The 23,292-nt window shown below is 36.9% G+C and overlaps 1 protein-coding gene and 1 pseudogene across 8 annotated transcripts in view; both read right to left on the reverse strand.

Moving 5' to 3' along the window:
* The window catches only part of CDH18 (cadherin 18), a 1,109,085-nt gene that overhangs the window by 673,353 nt on the left and 412,440 nt on the right, over positions 1–23,292 (reverse strand). The window lies entirely within an intron of this gene.
* LOC105733004 (pre-mRNA-splicing factor ATP-dependent RNA helicase PRP16-like) lies at positions 4,085–6,304 on the reverse strand (annotated as a pseudogene).

A 23,292-nucleotide genomic window follows, 5' to 3' on the forward strand; every position in this document is an offset into this window, starting at 1 on the left:
TTATTGTCAAATAAAGAACAATTTATTTGGCCCTTCCACTATTTTGCTGAAACTACTGTGGCAAAAGCAACTAATAACTTCAAAACTAAAATCACTTAATATCATTTTTTAAAAAATTCTTCACCATATTTAAATTATTTGCCGAATTTGATCCCATTGTCTAATCCCTTCTGCATAAAAAAAAAAAAAATCTCTCCTACTTTCTTTTTAAAAATGTATTCTTCCTTCTTCTCCCTCTTAGTTTTTTGGGCTGCTTTTCTAAGAGTTTAAAAAAAAACAGTAAATATTGCTCTGAATATTTTTTTAAAGCAAAAGATACTCAATGCAAAAATATTGGATATGCATAATGACAAAAAGCTATAAGAGAAAAAAAAATCATCTGTAACTCTACTTTCCATTGCTAATATTTGGATTCTATTTTCCAGTGTCTATGTAACCTACATATATATTTTTAAAATATCGCTATAGTATCAATATTGGTAATATCATATTTAAACGCTTTGTTTTTTCTTTGATCAGAGTAGATATTTATTCAACAAAATAACTAACCAGAATCAGTATACTAAAAGCAAAACAAATTGCATGTAATAGCAATTTCAAGTTCCTACAATGAACAATCCCTTCTATTGTGTATATATATATTCGTGTGCCTTTATGAATCCTCCTGAAAAAGTATATACATATGTATGCCCTATTAGGAAACAGAACAAGTTACCAACTGCTTTAGACTTCGCAGTTTCATTTAAAATACAATGAACTTTATGCTGTACTGATTTATGTATTTTGACAACAAGTAATGGTTGTATAAACCATTTTTAGAATATATTTTGTCAAAAATCTATTGTTTTTCAAAATTTGGGTCTATTACATCATACTTTATTCTGTTCAATTGATCTATTTTACATATAGCTTTACAATAAAGTGGTTTTTTTTTTCTTTGTTTTCTTTTGTTTGAAATGGAGTTTAACTCTTGTTGCCCAGGCTGGAGTGCAGGTAGGATTTCAGCCCACTGCAACCTCTGCCTCCTGGGTTCAAGCAATTCTCCTGCTTCAGCTTCCTAAGTAGATGAGATTACAGAAGCACACCACCAAGCCCAGGCAATTTTTGCATTTTTAGTAGAGACGGGGTTTCACCATGTTGGCCAGGCTGGTATCCAACTCACAACCTCAAGTGATCCACCCGCTTAGGCCTCCCAAAGTGCCTGGCCAACAATAAAGCCTTGATGTCAGATAACAGAATGTATATAAACTGCTGCTTTTTTTTTTTTCAAAGTTATTATAGCTATCTTATGGTTTTTACACTTCCATAATTTTTCTACTTCTTAAACTTATTTTGAAATAGATTTAAATTGATATAAAAGTCTGAATATACTGCATGCAGTTCCTATATTTATCAGTCTTCTCTAATATTATTTTATTAATATGATAAATTTTTCATGATTAATGAACCAATACAAATGCACTACTATTAACTACAATGTATAACTTTATTCGAATGTTTTTTGGTTGCCTAATGCCCACATTCTGGTCCTGGATTCTATACCCCACCTTACTATTTTTGGGTCTTTTCTGGTTTTAATTGAGCATTTTATATGATTCTATTCTGTGTCTTCTCTTGGCATATAAATTATTTCTCATTTTTTTATTAGTTACTCTGGAATTTATAATAAGTTTTTAATTAATTAACTTAAGTCTACTTTCAAATAGCACTAAGTAGCTTCAAGTGTAGTGCTGTTAGGTCATTCTAGAATATTCCAAATTCCTCACTTTCATCCCTTGTGATTTTGCTGTCAGCCATTTCACTCCTTGATATGCAAAAGTCATCAGGTTATTATTATAACTTTAAGCAAACTACTATGTTTTACATACATTCACGGTAAAATAATTATTTTCCTTTGATTTATTCCTTCTCTACTTATCTTTCTCTTCATGCATAACTTTTTTTTACTACCAGGCAGTCTGACAGGCTGCAGATTTCAGAAAGAATTGATGTTGCATCTCCAGTCCAAAGGCAGTCTGGAGAAAGAGTTCTCTCTTCTTTGAGACAAAGTTTGCTCTTCCTATATTATTTTCCTTCTGTCTGGAGACTTTCTTTTAACATTTCCTACAGGAAAGTTTGGGCAGGTTTTCTGGCATTGAATTCCTTCAGCTTGTATTATTTATCATTCATCCTTGAAGGATGATTCCATTTGTATTAGTCTGTTTTAATAATGAAGACTAAGACTGGGCACTCATAAAGAAAAACAGGTTAAATGGACGCACAGTTCCACATGGCTGGGAGGCCTCACAATTATGGCAGGAGGCAAAGGAAGACCAAAGTGACATCCTACATGGCAACAGACAAGACAGTCTGTGCAGGTGAACTGACCTTTATGAAACCATCAGCTCTCATGAGACTTACTCACTATCATGAGAACAGTATGGGAAAAACTTGCCCGCATGATTCAATTATCTCCCACCAGGACCCTCCCATGACGTGGTAATTATGGGAGCTATAACTGAAGATGAGATTTGGCTGGAGACACAGCCAACCCATATCACAATTAAATATAAAATCATAAGGTTTTTTTTCTTTTTTTCTTATAACACTTTAAATATTTCACTCTTTTCTTGATGCTTGCACAGTGTCTAATTTTAGGTCTGGTGCAATTCTTATCCTTTTCCTTCTTTATATGCTATATATTTTCCTTTATACTGTCACATAAAGTACCCCCTAACCACTCAATGGCTTTCTTCAAGATTTATTTTTTTATATTTTATGTAGTACGGTTTTTATATGATGAAATGACGTGTGTTGTTTTTTTGATATTCATCCTGCTTAGTGTTCTCTGAGCTGCTTCTATCAATGGCTTGGTGTTTACCATTAATCTTAGAAAGTAACAAACCTGCATGTTCTGCATATGTATCCCGGAACTTAAAGTATAATAAAAGAAAAACAAAAAATGAAAAGATAAAAGGAAGTTCTTTGCTACTATCAGTTCACAAATTATTCTTTTCTGCTCTTTCTTCTCCTTCTGCTCATCAAATTATACATGACTTTTAACTTTTGTTAATGCCCCATATTTCTTGGATTTTCTTTCCTTCTTTCTTTCTATTTTTTTTTTTTTGAGACAGTTTTGCTGGAGTGTGGTGGCACAATCTCAGCTTGCTGCACTTGAACATCTGCCTCCTGGGTTCAAGTGATTCTCAGCCCTTAGCCTTCTGAGTAGCTGGGATTACAGGAGTGTGTCACCACACTAGGATAATTTTTGTATTTTTTTTTTAGAAATAGGGTTTTGCTATGTTGTCCAGGCTGGTCTCAAACTCCTGGCTTCAAGTGATCTACCTCTCCCCACCAGCCTCCCAAAGTGCTGGTTATGCAGGTGTGAGCCACCATGCCTAGCCTATACCTTGTATATCATTTGTATTTGGCCCTAATAGTTTTCTTCTTTTTTCTGTTTACGTTTCAGTTTAGGAAGTTTCTACTTACATACCTTCAGGAAACCTGGTTATTTTCTAAGCTATGTTTAATCTGTTCATCAAGCAGTTTTCATTTCTGTCACATGATTTTTAATTTCCAGCATTTTCTTTTGATTTATTTTTAGAATTTTAATTTACCTGCTTTTAGTGCCTATCTGTTGTAACATCTTTTATACTTTTTCTATTGGAGTCTGTAACATATTAATTATTGTTATTTTAGATAACCTATCTGATGATTTCAATACCTGTTTTCCATTTGAGTCTGGTTCTGATGACTGCTTTGCCTTTTAAGACTGTGCTTTTCTTTACTTTTGGCATGGCTTGTGATTTTATTTTTTTGTTAGTGTCTTCTATTACTATATTAATTCGTTCTCACATTTCTGCAAATATACTACCCAAGACTGGGTAATTTATAAAGGAAAGAGGTTTAATTGACTCACAGTTCAGCATGGCTGGCTAGGCCTCAGGAAACTCACAATCATGGTGAAAGGGAAAGCAAATATGTCCTTCTTCACAGGGTGACAGGAAGGAGAATGCATGAGTGCCCAGCGAAGGGGGAAGCCCCTTATAAAACCAAAAGATCTCGAGAGAACTAACTCACTATTAGGAGAACAGGATGGGGGAAATCACCCCCATGATTCAATTATCTCCACGTGGTCCCGCTCATGACACGTGGTGGGGTGCAAGTGGCAGAGCATCCCTGTGCAGATGTTCACACACTCCCGGATTCCCTTGAGCTTGGTGGCTTGGTGGAAGTAGGCAGCACAGATGCAATTCCTAACGATGTCCTAGTCAGTGCCACATGAGGCCAGGCTCATCCGCTGCTGCACCATGATGTCCTTGAGTTGAGCTCGCACGTCCCAGACCTTCTGCATGGCCTTAGCATGGATGAAATGATCATTACACCAGATGGTGGAGTAATTATTGTTCTTCCACTGCAGGTAGACATTCAGGTAGGTCAAACGATCGCTCTCAGGGACAGTAAACTTCTCCTGGATTTGATCTCTCTCCTTCTCTCTGCTCTTGGGCCTGTAGAAGACAACCGGGACCGAGAGCATGGAGACAATGAGCAGGATCTCGGAGATGCAGCTCATGTCACAGGACATGATGAGCATCTTGGACAGGGCAGGGTCCATCAGGAACTCCACCATCAGCCACCCAGTAGAGGTCAGACCACCTGTGTTGTCCAGGGCCCCGAGGATCCAGAGCTGATACATGGAGTTGAGCATGTTGTCCTCCGGGGATGGGTCCATGAAGTGGAACTGCAGCAGGTCCTGCACCCCAAGGGACTTGAGCAGCAGCACCACATTGACCAGGTTGGTCCTCTGGATCTCAGGCGCTGTGGCGGTCAGGAGCTCATTCTTATAGGTGTTCTGGGTGTAGAGCCTAGCCACTGACCCCTTTTCAAGTGGGTGCCTGGGTGCTAGGACCTAGGGTCCCCACTTTGGGATGGAGGTTCTGACATCCTCACTGGGAAAGCTGCTCCCTTGGCTTCTCCAAGGTTTGGAGGCAACTGTTTCCCTAAAATACTAAGGTCAGTGTGACCTTTAGCTTCTCTCCTGGCCAAGCAGCCCAGGACAGAGGAAGGGGTCCCTTGCAGCCCTGTCTGGCAGTGAGAGTTCTCCACCCCCAGCTCCTCTCTGGGCACGAGGTGGGGCCCTGGCCTCCTCTCAAACTCCAGGCTCTGAGTCAGCCATCGACTGCATGCTAGGGCTGCATGGTGACACGGAGCCCCCATGGCAGGCAAGGACAAAGGAGTGGCATGGCCTTGGTCTCGGTTCCTGAGGAGTGGGCTGGCACGTGCAGCAGCAAGCTGTTCTTGAGTCTAGCTGCAGATTTACGTAAATATGGAATTTGGTCCCAGTTTTCCCTTCCCTTTCCCTCCCCTGCCCTGTAACATCGTGGGTATTAGACCCCGTGGGTTGGTGGATTTCTGCAGCCTGTCAATGAGTGATGCTTAATTCTTGCGCAAATGTCTACTTATCTCACCTGCGGTGGGCTTGGACCTCTGAAAGGGATGGCCTGACTCAGGCTGGGAGGTGGTGGGAGGGAATTGGGGGCACTTCGAGGGGTGGGGCTGTGGCCACAGAGAAGCAAGGGTGGGGACGTGGGTGTGTGACCCACACCTGTGGTCTCTCAGCTCAGTGTCCACACAGCTGTCGCAGCCAGGCCGGCCTCTCCTGCACGGTGCCACTCCAGGCAGACCCCTTTGTCTTTCTAGGGCTCAGCTCTCCTGTCTGAGGGTGACCGTGGGGATGAGGCCAGTGGCTCAGGCATGAATCTGTACCTTTGCCAGGAGGCTAGGCTGTCACGCAGAGCTCAGCCCCCTGTGGCCTGTGGGCAGAATTCTGTCCTGAGCCATCACAGCTTTATCTGGCTTTTCCTCCTTCTTGACACCCATTATATCTCCCAGTTTGGTCCCAGCCAGTCCCCGGTTTTTGTGCTGAGCCTTCTTGCACTCCTTCTGCTCCCTGTGCTTCTGCACCGTTTGGCTGCCTTTCTGAGCAATGATGGCCGGTCAGAAGTGGCGTCCTTCACTGGAATCACCGGCTCCGGCTGCTTGGTGAAGATAATGCACCCATCCAGTAAAGGAGGCACCAGATTGTGCACCATCAGGTGCACCTTGGCCGCGTTGTTCTCTTCAAAGTCCTCGTCCACCTCCAGCCAATGGACCACCCCACTGGTGAGCACATTATCCTCGTTGATCTGTCTCCGCTGAGAAGCAGGTGCTGCTCCCACCTCCTCACATAGTCCCCGGAGGAGTAGGCCAGTGGATTGTGGAACTCATCATACCCCTCATCCATCATGTACCAAGCCCGATCAGCTTGCCTCTGGTCATCCTCCCACTGCCGCCACTCCACCTCTATGTCAAATGAAATTTCTTCTTCGCCATCCTTGTGTCTTCCTCGGCCCCTGGACAGATGCAGGGTGGACCCCAGGTGTCTTCTGTCATCGGCCCACTCGTTGTATTTGTAGGAGGGAGTTGGCAGAGGAATTCAAGACCAGCCTGGCCAACGTGATGAAATCCTGTCTCTACTAAAAATACAAAAATTGGCCTAGTGTGGTGGCATGCACCTATAGTCTCAGCTACTTGGGAGGCTGAGGCATGAGAACCACTTTAACGTGGGAGGAATAGGTTGCAGTGAGATGATATGGCACTACTGCACTACAGCCTGGACAACAGAGAGAGCCTCTGTCTCCAAAAAAAAAAAAGTGAATTCAGTTAAAATAAGATAATTAAGGCAAACTCTAACATAATATGACTAATGTCCTTATAAAAAGAAGAATTTTGACATAGGCACACAGGGAGAACTCCACATGAAGATAAAGGCAGTGATGAAGTGATGTCTATAAGCCAAGGAACACCAAAGATTTTTGGCAAACCACTAGACACTCTGGGATAATGTGGAACAGACTTTTCTTCACAGCTTGGTTTCATGAGAAACCAATCCTGCCAATACCCTTGATCATGGACTTTTAGCCTCCAGAACTGTGAGGCAGTTTCTGAAGTTTAAACCATGAATTTGTGGGAGTTTGTTAACACAACCCTAGCAAATTAATACAGATTTTTGAAACTGAGAAGCAGAGTGCAGCTGTAACAAATACCGAAAAATATGGAAGTATTTGAAATTGGATAATGAATAGAAGCTGGAATAATTTTGAGATGTATGATTTGAAAAAGCCTAAATTGCCTTGCAGAGACTGTTAGTAAAATATGGACATTAGAGGCAATTCTAGTGATGGCTCAGAAGTAAAAGAGGAAAGGTATAAAGTTACCATCATTGTAAAGAATATCTTGCTATAAAAATAATGTTGCTAGAAATATAAATATTAAAGGTGATTCTGATGAAGTCTCCAGTGGAAATGAGGAACGTATTAATGGAAACTGAAGGAAAAGTGAACCTTGCTCAAACAACATATGAATTGATTGAGATGGAAAATAGAACTGGTAAGTGGAAAACTGGCATATTTAGATGAGAAGTTTGTTTGTTTGTTTATTAGATATGGAATCTTGCTTTGTTGCCTAGGCTGGAGTGCAGTGCCACAATCATAGCTCACTGCAGTCTCAAAATCCTGGGCTCAAGTGATCCTCCCACCTCAGCCTCTCATGTAGCTGGGACTATAAGCATGTACCACTATGCCCAGGTAATTTTTCCTTCCCCCCACCTTTAGTGATGGGGTCTTGCTGTGTTGCCAAGGCTGGTCTGGAATGCCTAGCCTCAAGTGATATTTTTGCCTTAGCCTTCAAAAATGTTTGGATTACATGTGGCAACCACTGCATCTAGCCTAGATGAGATTTCTTAGCAAAGTGCTGAAGGCATGATGTGGTTTCTCCTTGCTACTTATAGTGAAATGTGAGAGGTGAGAAGTCCAGTGAAAGTCAATTGTTAAATAAGAAGAAATTAGCACAATATTTTGTAAGATTTTGGCTTATTCAGATAGCATACCCTTGAAACAGGACCAAGAGTGTAGCTGGACAACTGCTTGCTACAGTGATTTAGGTGTATGATATAAGGATTCAATCAACCATGTCAGAAGAAGTCAGGAATACAGATACAGTAATTCACAAAAGGGATGTGGAAGCCTCTCTTGTGTGATGTCTTGGACCTCTGTGAATTGCAAGGGAAGTAGACAAGATTTTGAAAATTTCAAAACAGCAGAAACACTGCCTGCCTGGACTGATAAAGACATAGATGGGGTGAAATAAAAGAACGATGAAAACAGAATCAGTGAAGGAATAATGACTTTGAGATCAAAGCCACAGATCAAGAGAGCAGAGCCACTTCCAGGAGGTTCCAGAGTGTAGACTTCCAGGGAGAGCCTGGGAAACTGGGCTACCCCCCTGAGAGGTATGTTGGGGGAAAGGGAGTATAGCCCAGATTGAGACATTGGCCTCCACCTGTGGAAGTCTGGCCTGCAGTTCCTGAGTCAATGGCAGATGAATGAATGCACTCTCACATCATTACAGTAATTCAAGTGGCCTAGAGATGGCCGTCAGCTGCTTTCAGAGGGTGACTGCAGCCAATCAACCAAGACTCCCTCTCCAACATCACATTTATTCAGTAAAATAATTTATAACAGAGGTTTTAAGTCAACACACTTGTGGCTAATTAACATGGCTAAAAGAGTGGTTATGTAAATGATAAAAGCTTTAGGTTTGGGGCCCAGAGTAAATACTGTTAATGAATAATTCCCCTTTGATTTTTCCCTGAGAGGACCATCCAGCACAAAGTTTACATGAGTAAACAGAGTAGAGACCAAGGGATGTGGGGTAAACAGACTTAACTGGGAAAGCCTCTTATCATACATATCTTCTCCCTAACTTAATGGACCTGCCACCTTTGGCCTGTCCCAATAAGATCTTTCGGCCTTCAAAAAGGTTTGAGACTAATATATAATTTTTCCCAATATTTCTTTAATATTTTGCCAGCCACCCTGAGTGAATATCAACATCAGATCCCGGAGTGCTGAGCTGCCTCTCTATCACAGGATTATTAAGCCAAGGCTAATTATTAAGAGTCTTAAAATCTAATAGATTTTATCCTGCCTAGTTTTAGAATTGTTTGGGACTTGTGACCCTTTTATTTTTTCTCTCCTATTTCTCTTTTGGTATAGAAATGTCTATTCTACACCTATAGCAGCACTGTATTTTGAAAGAATATAGCTTGTCTGGTTCATAGCTTTACAGATGGAGAGCAATTTGCTTCAGGATAAGTCACAGCCTCAGTTTCATCAATATCTGATTTAAATAATACTTAGATGAGATTTTATATTTAGACTTGATGTTGGAATGAGTTAAGACTTGTGGGAATGTTGGCATGTGGTGAATGTGTTTTGCATGTGAGATGGGCATAAATTGGGGGGAGTCAAAAGATAAATTATATTGGATTGAATTCTGTCTCACCAAAATATATAGGTTGAAATCTTAACATCAGTACCTCAAAATGTGACTTTCTTTGAAGACAGGGTATTCACAGATGAATCAGCTGATCTGCTTCTCTGAAACTTCTTTCAAGGGCACCAATGTCCTCTCTCCTGTCATATATAGTGGCCCTTTCTCTATGCTCATTTTTGTCACCCTGTCCTTTAGCATTCCCTACAGTCGGTCTACTTCTAATCAGGTTTTGTTTGTTTTGTTTTTTGTTTTACTTTCTCCCACTTTCTGACCTAGGTCTTGGTTCCAAATTCTCCGTCAATGCTCTTTCCAGGTGATTTCATCTAGGTCCAGGGCTGTAAGTAGCATCCACAACCTCACAACTCGGAACCTTTGTCTCCAGGTCACACTGTTTTTTGCATTCCACATGTATACACCTGACTGTTTATTTAACATCTTCATTTGCATCTCTAATAGGCATCTGAAATTTAACATGTTGAAACAGAAATCTTGATCTCCTCTTAACCCCATTCTGTTCTTTTTCAATCTCAACTAATGGCATCAACATTTACTCTGTTTCTTCAAACATCAAGCATAAAATAAATCCCTGATTTTGCTGTTTGACTCATGGCCTGTATACTTTCCATCTTCTGTATTCATATTAATACAATAACCTATGGATTAACCAGAGTTCTCCATAGAAACTGAACATGCACTACACACACTCATGCACACATACACACACCACATCCACTCACAACACATACACATATACATATATCCTTTGGGTTCTGTATCTCCAGAGATATATATCTGTTCTGGCACACCATTGAAAGGATTTGAGATTTTGTTTTTAGAGAAAAGACAGCTAAGGTCTTAACTATATATATATACACACACACACACATATGGAGAAAGAAAGTGATTGAGATTTTAGAAAACTGGCTCACACAATTGTAGAGGCTGGCAGGTCTGATCCACAGTGCAAGCTGGCACCCTGGGAATTCAAGCAAGCATTGATATTACAGTTCTGAGTATATAGGGACTCTAGAGGCAGAATCCCTTCTTCATTTGGGGACTTTAATTTTTTCCTCTTAATACCTTCAGCTAATGGATGAGGCCACCTACATTATGGAGGACAATATGCTTCACTCAAGGTGTGTGGAGTTAAATTTTGATCATATCTTTATAAATACCTTCACAGCAATGTCTAGAGTTTTACCGAACAACTGTGCACCATAGACTTTCCAAGTAGATACAAGTTGAGAGGTAAAATTAAGCATCACAATCTGTAATTTGCTAACCTCTCCCTGGCAAAAATGATCACAATTTTTCATGTTGACCACTCAGTATTTTTTAAACTGAGTTCCATATATTTACTGTTGTCGCATCTTCATTCATAGATCCATTCTTCATATATCATCTGGAGTGAACTTTTATGCTTTAGATTATAACTACCATTATATCACCCTCATGTTTAAAACTCTGGCTTCCTATTCTATAAGGACAAAGTCTCAAATCCTTGCAATGATCTACAAGTACATAAAGGACTCTTCTCCATTATCCCCTGAATCCTGTCACTTGAGCACTGTCCTTCTCCTACCCTGTACTCCAAGCACAATAAACTTGTCACATTTCCTCATTCAGGACAACCTCATTCTCATCTTAGGGCATCTAGTCAACTCGTCTCCTCCTAGAATGGGCCTCTCTCAGATCTTCACAGGGCTGGCTCTTTATCATGTTGCAGGATTCTGCTTGCATTTTGCCAAGTGAAGGTCTTTTCCTGATTTCCTTCCTTAACTAGACTCTGTCTTCCCAACCCAGTTGCTTTCCCTCTACTTTCCTACATGGAATTTATTTGGAGTATAGTGAGGGTGAGAGAAGTGACTTAATTAGGATGATTCAGAGGATGGTGGAGAATTCTTTGTGTCCTGGTAGACCATTGAAAGGATTTGAGATTTTTGTTTTTAGAGAAAGGAAAGCTAAGGTCTTAACCATCACAACCTGAAATTTACTTGTATAAATTATGATATAATTGAATTGTATTATATTACATACTTATCTACTTGTTAATCTTTATGTATAACACTAGAAGTTAAGCTTCAGAAAAAAAAAAAAAGTTTTCTTCAAACAAATTCTTTTCTCTATCTCCAATGCTTTAAATAGTGCTTGGCAAATCATAAGTACTTAATACAAATTTTGTGGACAAAATGAACAAATGAATGCCTGTGCCTTAAATGCATAACTTATCACAAACAAAAATATTATGAAGTTTTGATAAATGGTAGAAATAACAAAGTAAGCTACTTAAACTTGAGTTAAACATGTATTAACTGACAATATCATATTTCTGAAATAATTTCCTTTTTAATAATTTATTTCAGAATGTGATAATGTGTGTTTTGAAAACAATATAATAAAGAACAATGATTTCTTTTTACTTTTGATATAGACAGACTCTCATTTCTACATCTTAGGCATTATTTACCATATATTTACTACTATTTTTCTTGCACTCTTTGAGGAAAATTTGCAAATTAAAAGCAATTGTCTATTTTACTTTATTTTCAGAAATATGCCTACATGTTTATAAGGCTTACTTCTAAGAGGTTACTCACAGTGGAGTTTGTAATACAGTTGAAAGTACTAAAGTTAAAGAAAAAGTATGACTTTGAAAACATTGCTAAAAGAATTCCTCTGATTCATTTTCAATTTTAAGAGACATAAATGATTGCATTTACAAATTCTTATTGTTTGGGTTTAATTTGCATATTTTATAGACTTAATAAGTTTGATTCAAAGGAAGAATACTTAGGGATTTTGTATTAAAAATGTTCCTTCTTTTCTGCTTGGAATTTTTAACATAAGCATACAAACAAATATAAGCAATGTTTACACCAAGGCATTGCAACAGTCATTAAACAGAAACAAATTAATTTCATTTTTATCCCCTCTAGCTCAGTCAGAAGTATTATTAGATTGCACCGTTAAAAACAAGATAAATTGATTTACTAAATAATAAGAAAATAAGAGATAATTAAATAATTAAAATTCTTTAATTTCTGTAAATAGTTTTTTTTATCATAATGTGAACCACAATACCCTGAATTTGGAATATTCCATACACAAGGGCAATGATATAGGAATATTAATATAGATAATACAATTTATAGGTTTTGAAAAATTTTGCTTTTGTTTTTATTCTCATTTTCTCTTGCTTTATACAGATATTTTACCTACCATTAAGCCCAATGTTGAAACTTTTTTGGTTATTTATTCTTTTTTTTTTTTTTTTTTGAAACAGAGTTTCACTCTTGTTGCTCAGGCTGGAGTACAATGGCACGATCTTGGCTCACCGTAACCTCTGCCTCCCGAGTTCAAGTGATTCTCCTGCCTCAGCCTCCTGAGTAGCTGGGATTACAGGCATGTGCCAGCACGCCTACCTAATTTTGCATTTTTAGCAGACACGAACTTTCTCCATGTTGATCAGGCTGGTCTCAAACTTCCCACCTCAGGTAATCCGCCTGTCTCAGCCTCCCAAAGTGCTAACATTACAGGCATGAGCCACCGTGCCCAGCCCATGGCTATTTATTCTTAGAACTTTCCTTCTCTGTTTGGAATAAGGACCAGAAAGATTTTTTAAAAAAATATAAATAATAAGATGTTAAAATAGGAATCTTCATTTGTTTTTGTTGTTGTCTCAAAAGGCTAAAAATGAATAGGAGGAAAAAGCTTCTACTTGCCAATGTGAATTGTTTAACCACCTATATAGAACTTAAAAAGGAGATTTTATGGTTCTTAGGCCAATACCCAAATTAAAGAGCTAAAATAGTTCAGACTAAAATGGCCAAATAAATAAAAGTGAATTTGAGTGTGCGTGTGTGTGCATGCTTGCATGTTTAAATATTATTATTTTTTGCTTTTGCCTATCTACTTTACCTTTGTTAAGTATATAATTGTGTCTTTTTTATTAAAAGTTACATCTTTATTAGAGAAAAACAGAAGTAAAAATAGTTTGATTTTAAAATTCTAAACAATTTTATACAAATATCTAAAGACTTACCAATACTGGGACCAGCAGCATTCATAGATAAGCGAACTGAGATTGGATTCTTATATTTTGCCAGGTTGTATATGCTCAGATTATATCACAGAAAGTCCAAAGCACCATGTCCTCTATCCACTAAGCTTAAATGACTGAGTTTCTAAACTTAGTTACTTATTTATTTATCTCCATTTTGACTAGTCAACAGAACTGGGTCTTGGTCTAAGGACCATAAAACCTTTGCTCCTATAAGAGTATTGGGTACGTGAATAGGTTAGTGGGATAATCCTATTCTATGCAATGATTCAATAACTCAATTTGACAAAAGCTCTGTCACGTAAAATGCATGGACAGGTCTTCATTCCAGTTAGACAGCAAGAAAGTGATAACATCATGGAGAAGCAGGCACCAGGGATGTCCATGGGCTGGGCCTGGAAGGCGATATATTACTTTCACTCATATTCCATATGCTAGAACTTTGTCTCAGTGCAATTTCTAACAGCAGAGTTATCTAATAACTCTAGTTGCTGTTTGGACAGCCAATATCCTGCATTAAATTGACACTAAGGAACATTGGTAGATGATCACATTCTCTATATGACACGTTCTTCTCAAAAGATTCCCTCTATTCTCTTGTTTCAACTGAATTCTGACTTATTTCCAAAATATCATTTCTCTGACTTTCATTAGTAATCAATTTTAAATTCTTCAATTTTTGTAGCTCAAAATAAAGAGGAAAATATTTACCCTAAGTGTTCATTGTTACCTTCAGACAATTACTCTTCTATGGTTCTTGTAACATAAGTAAAGAAATAAGTGTACAAAGAATAAAATGAAAGCAATGAAGCAGTAAGTGAGCAAATAACAAACCAATGAGTAAAAAGTCTGCCCAACTTTTCTTGAGAATTTTACCACTTGACTCTATCACTTTCTTTGTCTCTGTAGCTATTTTATCTCCCCTCCAATTTTTAAAGGCTTGACATTATGCATTTTATTTTACTCCCCATCAATAGTATTGCTATTATCATGAGTGGCCCAACCAACACCTTGAACCCAGCATTCTTTGATTGCCTCAATTTAAGTATCCTTATTATTCACTTCATCAAATATGTATCGGAGCAATAGTCATTTTACCATCAAATCACTAATTCAATTGTTTTATCTTCTGTGTATAATCTAATTTCTTTTCAGCTTAATTGTTTAAATACTCCTGCAATCAATTATTACAAAACAAAAATCTTATGCATGTTTCCTTGCTTAATTTTTTATATACTTATGTAATTTATTTAGTCCATCAAAAATCTAAATTCATCAACCAAAGTACCTTATTTTCTCATGACAAAAAATCATGCATGGGCTAAATTACTGTTGCTATAAATTCATTAATTTCAAATCTGTCCCAAATATGGTTTAGAGATCCTAACTTTTGCGATAATAATTACAAACCTTCTCCACACTCCTTAGAATCAATACTCTTCCTATTTCTGTTCTCTCACTTTAGGTAAGCAAACTCACCTCCTACCTAACAGAGAAAGTGAAACATGTCAATTGAGAAAATGCTTTTATTGCTGCTTTCAAAACCAAATATTCATTAAAACTTATATTCACTTTCTCCTCATTTCTTCTAGTTTCAAGAAAGAATACTTAATTTCCCCAACCCCCACTTCTACAGAGACTCCTGTGCAATCAATAGTCTTTTCTCATACCTTCAAATAATTCTTTGCTATATTAGGTTACCCATAAAAATCTTAACAGGAGTAAATACTTTTCAGCATAAATGCAAGGAGCATGGCAACAGAAACATTCAAAAATTGCGATCTTATCCATTTTCCATCTAGCATTAATATCTGTTCCATCACTCTCACAGACAAACTTAAAAACATTTGTCTATACTGAAATTTCTTAAATACCCTTATTTTCCACTCATTTATTAGTGGTTTCCACAGTGATTACTTCCCTCGTCGCTATATAAATACAGTTCTTAATGGAGTGTCTGTATTATCCATGCCAATAAATTCAATGACTTTTATATCTTCTGCATTATTTGATATTTCAGTAGCCTTTGAGACTTTAGCTTTTCTTGTTGATAAACTTTCATCAATCAGCTTGACATTGTTTCGGTTTCATGTTTTCTCCTCATTTGACTCTTTCTAAAGAGTGATATTGGACAGGGTAGTGAGGGAAGTCATGTGATGAATGGTATTACTAATGCTGTTATCAGTTGTTAGACACTTCTATTTCAAACAAAATAAAGTCTAGGAATGGCAATTAAAAACAAAGCACGTGTTTCCTATTGGACCATTTCCATGTAAATCAACACAAAATCCCCTCGGATAGCCTTGATTTCATTTTTGCGGTACTTGGTCATGCAGATATATTTTTTATGGATACTCATAACTGAGTTGGGGATATTTGAAGCATTAATCTTTGTGTTTTAAAAAGTCTATTCTGCAGACGTTGACCAGACTAGTATGATATGTGCTGCCCACATTTTCTCATAATTTCTTTGTTATCTAGAAAGCTTTATTTTTAACTATTGCAAAAAATAAAAAAAAAATAGGAAAGAAAAATAGAGAAGATCACTAGGAAAAGAAAAGTAAGATAAAAAGAAGATAAGTTAGGTTCCTAAATTGATTTTATTTTCATTCCTAATATCCTAATGCAATTCAGAGTTGCCCACACATGGGAATTTAGAAAAAAATGAACACATGCTGTAATTAACTGGGAAGCTGGCTGCAAATGAATAGTAAGTGTATTCTAACTTGGAGTTTTTAATTCAGTGAATTTGACAAAAAGTTCTAATAACAGGTATTTTTAACTAGGTCTGTGGGTAATTTTTTATGACAATGGGTTGAGGACTTTAAGAACTAGGTTTAAGAAATTCTAATTTTACCTGTGAAAAAAGATTATTTGATAGTTCCTCAATTACTTGAAAGCTCCTCAATTACTTGAAAGTTGATGTCATGGGAAACAACAGTCCAATTTTGTACAGTCACAGGATACTAGAGCAAATCTTGGTAGTAATAGCAAGGTAGATTTGAGAATATTATAAAAAAGAAACTTTAACATCAGAGGATTAAAGTATTGAAGCTCGTTTCTTAAAAAATAGAAATTCCTATAAAGTATAATCAATTGGGACAGACATAAAGAAACATGAGGAAATAATTATTATACAGTCGAGGTGTTTACATTTGAAGAGACGGAAGGGGATTTGATAGGGATAGACCACAGGAACAGGATTAGACATGTCTAGCATAGTTTTATTCCTTGACTTAGGTAGCAGTTACAACAATAAACACTTTCTTTTTTCTATATATGTTTAAAGTTTTATATTTGTTTCATGTGGTTCTCTGTATATTGAAAATATTTATGTGAAGACCGAATGCTGCCTGTTGCAAAGATCTTCCATAGAGAGAACCATCATGTTTTTCTATGGAGACATTTAATTACAAGATTATAAGCCTCGTAATCAAAATGCATGTTTCAACCTTTGTAGTTGGGCAGCTCTACTCACATTACAATACACTTTTAAATAATAATATTGACTAAAAACAAGAATTCCCCAAAGCTGTAATTTTTGTTATGCCGTAAACTCTGGTAAAGGTGTGATTTCCTATATTCCTATGTTTTATTTTACTACATGTTGGCTTTGGTTTATTTGATGGCTCTATCCTACCTTTACGTAAACAATTTCATTTTTTTATTTCAATTTTTATTTTAGATATAGTGGGTCCTATATCTGAAATATAGGGGTTCAGTTTTGTTACATGAGAATATTGCATACAGATGGTGAGCATAGTATGTAATACATAGTTTTTTCAATTCACACCCCCCTTTCTCTCCCAACCCCAGCAGTCCATAGTGTCTATTGATTTCATGTGTGCTCAACACTTAGCTTCTCCTATGAGTGAGATCATGTGGCATTTGCTTTTCTGTTCCTCTTTTAATTCACTTAGGATAATAGCTTCCAGCTCCATCCATGTTTGCTACAAAGAACATAATTGTATTCTTTTTATGGCTGCGTAGTATTCCATGGTGAATATGTACCACATTTGCTTTATCCAATTTGCCTTTGATGGGCACCTAGGTTGATTCTGTAAGGCCAGTTGCCTCACCAGGGGCACAGACGCAGACCCCCCCCGCTCTTCTTTTCAAAAGCTCGGACAAGCCCGGACGAGCTCAGGCAAGCTCAGACATGCTCAGGCTTTTTCCCTTCTCCCATGCTCACACAGCCTGACCCTCCCTTAAAAAAGCCCAGTATGCAAACAAGGTGTGGTAACCCTAGCGTTTTAACAACCAATAGCAGCCAAGTCCTAACAACCAATAGCAGCCGAGTAATTCCAACCAACAACAAGCCAAGTCCTAGATAAAGTCTTATAACTTACCCAATAGCAGTTCTGCTCTCCCACAACCAATCAAGCTGTTTCACTCCCTATAAAACCCTCTGTCTGAGAGGAGTCCATGCGACTTCTCTGGCCCCTCCTGTCTGACCGCAGAACCTCGTCCGGGAGCCTGAATAAATTCTTCGCATCAGATCTTCTTGTGCTGGCCTCAGTTTCTTCACTTTAAACTCGGCGAGAACAGACCTTACAGATTCCATGTCTTTGCTATTGTGAATGGCACAGTGATGAACATACACATGCATATTTCTTTTGGATATAATAGTTGATTTTCCTTTGGGTGTATATCCAGTAATGGGATTGTTGGGTTGAATGATAGCTCTGTTTTAAGTTCCTTGAGAAATATCCAAACTGCCTTCCACAGTGGTGGAACTATTTTACATTCTCACCAACAGTATATAGTATTCCTTTTTCTCTGCAGCTTCTCTAGCATCTGTTGTTTTATAAGTTTTTAATAATAGCCATTCTGACTGGTGTGAGATGGTACCTCAAACACTTCTTTTCCCAAAGCATCTAGAAATATTTCTTATCCTTTCAATAATTTATGAATAAAAAGAGGAAGGTATATACTTTAAATATTAATAAATATTAATGCCTATAAGTCATTGAAAGAAATGGTCTCAGTAGAATCATCACTGGAAATATAATGTATCACATGAGTTCAATCTCAATGGTTAAAACTTTTCTATAATTGCTAGCAATTAGCAGTTTCATTAATAGCCATGGAATCCAGAACATATACTAGTAATTAAACTGTATTTACTCTTAATTCAAAGAAAGTTATTAAGTGTATAGAACTAGAAGTTCAATAAAATTATAATTGAATAAACCTTAATGCTAACAACCTTTTTGAGTAAGATGGCAATTTTATATATATTGGGTTTGAGAACAAATTAAGATACTATGAACAGATAAATTCCTTTAAGACATTCTGTTTTCAATATTGGCATTCCTTGAACCATTTATTGTCTATTATATTGCACATTTATTTCCAGAGCCTAATATCAGAAATAAATTGCCTGGAGTTTTGAAATACTTTCCTTGTAGACGTAAAGATTAAATATCTCTCTTATGTCTGCAGAGTGGTATTACATTTTCATCTGGTTAATCCTCATAATCTGTTGCACAATCTCAATTCCCACAAAAAATAAAAAGCTTGTTAAAAGAAGATAAGAAGTTATCTCTTCACTGAGGGCTAATTCTGAGTCTCTGAAAAAAATATCTTACTCTAGTGAAATTCTTATGTAAATTAAATTAAATGTAAATTGTACTCAGTAAATACAAGATAGTTCTAAAGATATTAGCACTGAATTGAGATCACCATGATGCTAGAGTCAACTTAGTTGGAGGATGACATTTTTAAGGAATCTAAAGATCCTGTACAGTTGTAGGTCCCCAAAGGCTAATACATTTTACTTAAAGAAGAATTGTTTACTGATCCCTATTCAGATGCATTATCCATTGCTTAGTTCTGGAGCTGACAGCCATTCTGAATCCATATATAGACAGCTAAGGAAGAGGAATCTTAGCCAGCCTGATGACTCTTGTGACTCAGAGGTTTCTAAAATCTTTGGTTTCTAAACAACTCAGAATATTAGCTTCCCTGGAAGGACAATTCTGTGTGCTGTTCTCAGAGTATCCATATCATACAGTCTAGAGTTTGTATTCTCTACCTTTTCCAATAATTGGGCAAGCAAATAATTCCCTACTTTGGTTTCACATTCACTTAATTTACCAGTTTACTTTGTGTGGCATGCATTAAACACTCACAGATACATCACATGGAAACAAAGATAAACTAGTGATAACATAACATAAGTTGCTGAAATGTGTGTTAGTCTGTTCAGGCTGCCATCACAGAATACTATATACTGGGTGGCTTAAAAAATATAAATTTATTTTCTCACAGTTGTGAAGGCTGGAAATCCAAGACCAAGGTACAAGCAGGGTTGGTTTCTAGAAAGGCTTCTCTTCCTGTCTTATAGGTAGATGCCTTCACAGTGTGTCTTCACATGACCTTTCCTTTATACACGCATCAAGAGAGACAAGTCTCTGATATCTTTTCCTTTTCTTATAGGGACACCAGTTTTATTGGATTAAGGCTCTACCTTATTTTATAAAAGGGTTAATTTTATTTTATAAAATAAGATAGAGCCTTAATCCAATAAAACTTTGATGACCTTATTTTATAAGTAGTTCCTTAAAGGCCCTGTCTCCAAATACTGCCACTTTCGGGGTTAGAAATTCCTGGAATTGGTGGTAGGAGCAAACCAGTCTATAAACAAGTTGTTTCCATGTCATATGATGTGTTAAATACACATGACACATGTGCACAGAATTAGCACACACACCAACCCAGTTGCTAAGATCCTGAAGTACACAAGTCTAGAAACTACTACCACCATTTAATCCTCTCATTTCATTTCCAGTAACAGACCATTACATTTGCCATAAATGACAACAACTATTGTCAATCCTCTTAATCTTTGAGAGAGTTGGCTTTCTCTCTATTGTTAACTACTATACCTCCTATCTAGAAAGGTCCTTGGTGTTTAATGGATGCTCAAAAGTGTTTGTTTCTTAATCAATTAGTTAATGTAGATGGCTGCAAAATCTTGTCTTCAGATGAAAATTATTCTACTCCTATATGATTTGAGAAATTTTCTGCCTTTTTAATTTTAATATTCTGCCAACATTTTAGTAATACCATATCTAAAAATAAATGAATATTTACTTTTATTAGTCACTTGTGGGATCGATGTAAAAATGTATTCTTTCTTCTTATTCAAGAACCTGACAGTCTTCCCCAAACTGTATCTCACTTAGTTTACATTTCATTTTTCCAATTGCTTTTGGAGACAAAAGAAAACAAAAATTTCAAAAACATTTAATACATCTGGAAATGATGTTGGCTCTATTTTGAAAATATATCTGTAATTGATGACTTCTACGTACTGTAATGTCTGCCTCCCTTAGTCTCTGTGCCTTTCTTTCTGATTATTGCAGCAACCTCCCAAGAATGGTCACCCTGTCCAGCTCTTATCACCCCTAATTTCTTCTGCCAGAATGATCTTGTTAAAATTCAGCCAAACATCTTACATTTTTGCTAACAAACACTTCCCTTCTTTGTCATACCAAAGACCTAACTATGCTCTCCAAGTCCTGCTACAATGTGGCCTCATTACTGCCCTAACTTCAGCCTATTTTACTTCCTGTAAGTGCTTGCTCATTTCACCCAGTCATCATGGTTTTCTTGCTCTTCTGCAAACAACTTGAAGACACTGCATATTTTGGTCTCACTACTTAACAATATATCTCATCCAAATATCAACCTGATTAGCAGCTTCATTTTCTTAGGTTTCTTTTCAAACACTATCATCTATAAATAGACTTTGCCAATGTGTGAGTCCATTACCCTAAAAAGAAAATTTTGCTTACTTTCTTTTTATATTTAATGTAATTTGAATACTATTTAAGGTTGTCCAACTATGTCTATGCTCTCAGTTGTTCATGTGAGTTTCTACATATTTTAAATGACAACTTTAATGTAAACTAGTTTTTTCCTGTTTCTGCAAAATGTTATGTTTGCATAATAAAATTATGAAAAGAACCAAAAGCTTGCTTTCTATTTTATCCTCTCAAGGCAAATTTATGTTAAACTGAAAGACATGTATTAATATTTGATTTTTTTGTTGAATCCTATATTTGTTGCTTTTATAGTACTGCTATTGAAAAATGTCTGTTCATGTTCTTTGCCCACTTTCTAATAGGATTATTTCTTTGTTTGCTCTTTCATGTGGAACTTTTGAGTTATTTGTAGCCCATTGTTGGATGCATTTGAAAATATTTTCTGCCATTCTGTAGGTTGTCTTTTTACTGTGTTGAGTATTTCTTTTGCTGTGTAAAAGCTTTATAGTTTAAATAAGTACCATTTGTTTATTTTTGTTTTTGTTATGTTTCCTTTGGAGAACTTAATCATAAATTCTTTTGTTAGGCCAATATACAGAATAGATTTTTCTAGTTGTTTTTCTAGAATTGTTTTGTTTTGTTTTGTTTTGTTTTGTTTTGAGATGGAGTTTCACTTTTGTTGCTTCAGCTGGAGTGCAATGGTAGTGCTATCTTAGCTCACTGCAACCTCTGCCTCCTGGGTTCAAGCGATTCTCCTGCCTCAGCCTCCCAAGTAGCTAATATTACAGGTATGAGCCACCACCCCAGCTAATTTTTGTATTTTTAGTAGAGACAAGGTTTCTCTATGTTGGTCAGCCTGGTCTCGGACTCCAGACCTCAGGTGATCTGCCTGCCTCAGCCTTCCAAGGTGCCGGGATTACAGGTGTGAGCCACCGTGCCCAGCAATTCTTCTAGGATTTTTATAGTTTCAGAGTTTGCATTTAAGTATTTTATACATCTAGGGTTAATTTTTGTATATGGGGAGAGATAGGGCTTCAGTTTCCTTCTTCTGCATATGGTGATACAATTTTCCCAAAATCATTTATTGAATAGGGTATCCTTTTACCAGCAAATACTTTTGTTGACTTTGTTAAAGATCCAATGGTTGTAGGTATATGGCTTTATTTCCAGGTTCTCTATTCTATTCCACTGACACATGTTTATTTTTCAAAGAAGATATACAAGCAGTCAAAAAGCATATGAAAAAATACTTTCATCAAATAAATGCAAATTGAAACTACAAAGAGATACCACCTCACCCAAGTCAAGATGGCTATTACCAAAAACTAAAAAAACAACAGATGTTGGTTTGTGGAGAAAGGGGAACACTTATTCATTGTGGGTGAGAATGTAAATTAGTACATCCTCTAAGGTAAACAGTATGGAGATTTCTCAAGGAACTAAAAGTAGAATGACCATTCAAACCAGCAATCCCATACTGGGTATTTATAAAAAGGAGAAGAAATCATTACATCAAAAAGACACACTCCTATGTTTATCACAGCACTGTTCGCAATACCAAATCATTGAATCAACCTTAGTGTCCATCATCTGATGAATGGATTTAAAAATTGTGATATACATATCTACCATGGAATACTATGTAGTCCAAAAAGAATGAAATAATGTTCCTTGCCACAACGTGGATGCAGCTGAAGACCATTATCTTAAGAGACATTACTCAAAAACAGAAAGTTGAATACTGTAGGTCCTCACCTACAAGTCAGAGCTAAACAATGGCTAGACATGGGCATACAGAATGAAATAATAGACAATGGTGACTCTAAAAGATGGGGCAGGGGGAGAGAGCAAATACTACCTATGGGATACAATGTACACTATTTGGGTGACGGGTACACTAAAAGCCCAGACTTTACCACTAAACACTATGTCCATGTGACACAACTGTACTTGTTTCCCCTAAATCTATAAAAAGAACAACAAAGAGGGGGATAAAAGTACCACTAGACCTACTTTACATTTTCATTTACCTCCATTATACATGTTATAAAATGTTAGCATAAATATAACCTTTTAAAAACAGTAAAACTTGTTTAGTTGGATTAT

The sequence above is a fragment of the Aotus nancymaae genome, unplaced genomic scaffold, assembly GCF_030222135.1.
Source record: "Aotus nancymaae isolate 86718 unplaced genomic scaffold, 86718_ANA_hifiasm-v0.15.2.pri h1tg000014l, whole genome shotgun sequence".
NCBI lineage: Eukaryota > Metazoa > Chordata > Mammalia > Primates > Aotidae > Aotus > Aotus nancymaae.